At 47.1% G+C, this 4,830-nt stretch overlaps 1 non-coding gene across 1 annotated transcript; it reads right to left on the bottom strand.

Moving 5' to 3' along the window:
- Positions 1-242: 242 nt before the first annotated feature.
- On the bottom strand, positions 243-317 carry Trnat-ugu. Its single transcript has one exon. It is a non-coding gene; the product is annotated as a tRNA-Thr (tRNA).
- Between the last annotated feature and the right edge of the window lie 4,513 nt (positions 318-4,830).

Genomic DNA, 4,830 nt, shown 5'->3' with positions numbered 1-4,830 from the left:
GATAAAACACCGACATCAGCATTTTACCAATTTGGTTGAACTGGCTTAACGTGAATGCGACGTGCCTGCACAACCTTGGAACTCAATTCTTAACTGAATCCAGGCGCTTACCATGTCCACACGGTATTAAATGATGCTTGTATTGATTTCTCTAGGAGTGAATAATACTTTAGAATTATATATTAATACCTTCAGCTGCTGACGGGCGTTGATATATATCAACGGGGACAAGTGGAAATGTGTGCTCCGACCGGGACTCGAACCCGGGATCTCCTGCTTACATGGCAGACGCTCTATCCATCTGAGCCACCGAGGGCACAGAGGATAGTGCGACTGCAGGGACTATCTCGCGCACGCCTCGTGCGAGACCCACATTCTCACCTTATGTGTCCACACACTACATTCGTAGTGTCCCAACCCAACACACTCATTACTTGTGGAAGATATTCTTACCAAGTCCTGTAAGAGTTCGGGTAATATGTGTGCATCCGCACAGAAGAAGAAGGTCATGGCCGGTATTGCCAGAACTATATACTTATATCCATATGGTGTCTGTTCTTTCGGACATGTCCGAAAGAACAGACACCATATCCATATAAGTATATGACTAATACTTTGTCCGGTGAGTTTACACTGATCAGCCAGAACATTATGACCACCGACCTACTATCGATAAACTTGTCCAGGCAATAGCAGCGTCACCTGGCTGGGAATGCCTGCCAGACACACGCGCAGTGTCTGTAGTATCAGTGCTGTTCGTATGTAGAATGGGGAGGGCGCAACATCTATCTGAGTCTCACCGAGGACAGATTGTAATGGCCAGGAGGCTCGGCACGAGTATTTCGGAAACTGCACGACTTGCCGGGTGTTCGAGGAGTGCTGTGGTGAGAGTCTTCAACACATGACGAAACCAAAGTGAAACCACGATCAGACATCGTGCGCTTGAGCGGCCATCCCTTATTAAATATTTCGGACAGCGTAGGCCCGGTAGACTGGTAAAACACGACAGGCGGCAAACTGTGGCGGAATTAACATAAGACTTTAATGCTGGGCAGAGTACATGTGTGTGTGAACACACAGTGCACCGAACACTCCTAACGGTGGGCCTCCACAACCGACGACCCATGTGTGCGTCAATGTTAACACCACGACAACAGCAACTACGACTGAAATGGACACGTGACCATCGGCACTGGACGTCGGCGCAGTGGCACAGCGTTGCATTGTCTGATGACTTCTGACACCTTGGGAACATTCACGTGGGCATCCATGGGTCCAGTGCGAAGCACCAAGACGGCCGAGTGGTATCGTACACTGGTTGCAGACCACCCACAGCCCTTCATGACGATAATGTTTCTCGATGGCAGTGGCATTTTTCAACAAGATAATGCGCCACGTCACAAAGCAAGGAGTACGACGGAGTGGATCGAGGAGCACAGTGGTGAGTTCCAACTGATGTGCTGGCCCCCAATTCGCCAGATTTGAACGCGATCGAAGACACCTGGGATGTGACTGAACGTGACGTCAGAGCTCATCGCCTCCGCCCCCTCCCCAAAATTTCCGGGGATTAGTTGACTTGTGAGGTCGGTTGCGGTGCCACCTGCCTCCGGCGACCTGCCAAGGCCTCACTGCTTGCGTGTCGCGACGCCTTGCCGCTGTTGTCCGTGCCCCGTGCCAAAGATGGACATACCGGCTATTACGTATGTGGTCACAATGTCCTGGCTGATAAGTGTACATATCCAACGTGCAGAACCAGGCCAAGACGTAGTCGTCGGCGAACGGCGTGCGAGAATTCGCTCAACCAGCAAATCCTTTCGTCATAATTGATGAAAAAGAAGATCTGAAAGCACGAAACTGCTGGAACTCGCTACTCTGGCCTCACGTGGACTCAGACACCACGGTTAGGCTCCGCTTAAAACTATGTACGCCGCTGCCTGGAGCGCGCCGTCAGTGCAAGCACGCGGGACGTGGCGCCATCAATTGCGTGATCTGCCAGACCCTGTTCCAACATACTGAAACGATGACGTCCAGTAAACTTTCTACTAAAAGATGAAGATGGTATCAGTTCCCGAAAGAACAGATACCATTGATGACCGTGCAGCTTCTCTAGAATGAAATGATAATTAAATCGAAACCCTTAGCTGCCGACAGGTGTTGTTGATATACATCAGTGGGGACAGCTGAAAATGTGTGCCCCGAATGGGATTCGAACCCGGGATTTCCTGCTTTCATGGCAGACGCTCTATCCCTCTGAGCCACCGAGGACACAGAGGATAGTGCGACTGCAGGGACTTATCGCTTGCACGCCTCCCGTGAGACCCACATTCCCAACTGTCCACAACCTACATTCGTAGTGTTCCTGATAGATATTTGCCGATTGACCCATTACTCGCGCCAGTGCGAATGTGCACGCTTTGCCCGAACTCTTACAGGACTCGTCAGCTTAGTCTGGCGCGAGTAATGAGTGAATGGACAAATATCTATTAGGTACACTACGAATGTAGGTTGTGGACGGTTGGGAATGTGGGTTTCACGGGAGGCGTGCAAGGGATAAGTCCCTCCAGTCGCGCTATTCATCTGTGCCCTCGGTGGCTCAGATGAATGCCGTTAGCTCAGCGTGCTAACACATTGTCAAATAAAGCAAAGTAGGCATTGGGCACAAAATCATTTTCCGGCACGGTAGCTCAGCGTGTTCGGTCAGAGGGTTACGTACCCTCTGTAATAAAAAAAACTGAGTTAATCGATCATCAACGAACTTAATCAGATGTCTTACGACGTCCGCCCCGAGCAGCTACAACGAACAAAAGCGAACAAAATGAGATTAAACCAAAAAAATGCGTGTTCGGTCAGAGAGCTGCGTGCTCTCTGTAATAAAAAAAGTGAGTCAAGGAATGAACGATCAATTTGAACGGATGTGTTGTGACGTCCGCCCAGACCAAACGCAGCGAACTATATCGAACAAAATGAAAAAAAAAGATGGATAGAGCGTCTGCCATGTAAGCAGGAGATCCTGGGTTCAAGCCCCGGTCGGGGCACACATTTTCAGCTGTCCCCATTGATGTATATCAATGACACCTGTCGACAGCTAAGGGTTTCGATTTAATTATCATTTCTTTCTACTAAAAATGTTTTACTGTCAGTGAAAAATGTAGTTTTATTCAAGAAATCGAGAATTGTTGAGAAGCTAGGAAGATGTTTATTTGGTAAGTTTTTGTAAAGAACTGGGTTTCGGGCTTAACTTCCTCTCAGCAGCGAGATGCACCAATCAGCATTCAGCACCAATCAGTCTTCCGCTCACTACACTGCACACCGTGGCGGCAGAGTAGGAAGCATGTGCTTCAGCTGTAACGTTACGGCATGCGTGTGTGCGCGCTACGCGATCTTTGTCTGGCTACTCCCGAAAGCGTGTGCCATGCTTCCGCAACCCCTTGCAGAGAAAACTTTAAAAACAGAGAAAGCGAAATTGAACACTGAATGTGGAAGGTCAACAGTGAGCTTTCAAGATGAATAGAGGCTTTTGAGATGTGTTACTAGAAAATAATTTTGGTGATTGCATGGAAAGATGGGATAACTCATGAGAAGGTGCTTCGAATTGGGGGAGAAAAGAAACTTACGGCACAGCCTGCCCAAAAACTGGAATCGGTTGATAGAACGCATCCTGAGGATTCTGTTTGTGATAAAAGAGGATGTAGATGGTAAAAATGGTAGAGACAAGCTATACAGTACATTTTGTTAGTTACATTCGCTGTGAATTTCACATACTTTTTGCCATTTGTTTAGTTATATTTTAATTTTAAGAAACACGAAAGAAATTTCAGACATTCATTTGTTGTTATTGGATTACAGGGTAACAGTAGCGAGTCGTCGACAGTTCCTTGGAACGTTGAGCTCCTGACCAGTTTTAATAGAAGGAGGGAGATACCTTCCAAAGTATTGCTGGTTTGACCTTCTCGTGGAATACAGGCGCAAAGATGACCCACCGGGTGTTACAACTCTGGCGTGAGCTGTTCTGCAGGCGATTTTGAAACTACAACTGTGTCTCAGATACATCACACATCACTCGTATCTGCGACTTGCAACAGCGGTGGAGACGTTAAGGAGTCCTTTCACGCAACCAAATGGCCATCAAGATAGCACCATTGCCAGCTCGTGCACTTATCGCTGCTGGGATGACGTAGTGTTACGACTGTGTGCTTGCGAAATGCGGCCCGCCCAGTTACTCCTCTGGGGCGTTGTTACGCAAAGGGACCATTTCTGTCCACCTAATTACAGAACCATATCGCTGGACACTAAAACTTCAGCACCTTGAAAGCGGCATGTAACAGACATCAAACTGACATGAAATGAACTACATGATGGGAAGCACAGTTGATTTTCATTTGAGTGCATCCACACAAAACAGGTAGGAGTAACACCGTCTACATTCTGCATATAAAAAGGTTGCTCAGCGGGTTTCTCGTTCAGAAATCGGATTTGAGTATTGGCTGTTTGTAAGAAAATCGAGTCAGGCCTGCTATAAGAGAAGAAACACCTACCTGCGCATGATGGCAGGATAGTAGCTTGTGGAAACTGCGGTTTACCGTACTGCGATAATACTGCTCGTAGATAGTGGAGACAAGAACAGCACTGATCGCTAAACCCGTTGTTTTGTTACAGCAGATCCAGATTTCAACTATGACAAAGTCATCTTCAATGCGCATTCTTTAGTAAATAACACATTGGACTAATGTCATCTGTTGTTCTACGCACTGAAGATGACTATGTAATAGTTGAAATATTGTTGAGTGGCAATTAAGAAATTAATTAGTGAAATCAAAGTGAAGTAGAAAT

This window comes from Schistocerca americana, chromosome 4 (genome assembly GCF_021461395.2).
Source record: "Schistocerca americana isolate TAMUIC-IGC-003095 chromosome 4, iqSchAmer2.1, whole genome shotgun sequence".
NCBI classification, from domain to species: domain Eukaryota; kingdom Metazoa; phylum Arthropoda; class Insecta; order Orthoptera; family Acrididae; genus Schistocerca; species Schistocerca americana.
This window is presented reverse-complemented; position numbering and strand designations above follow the sequence as displayed.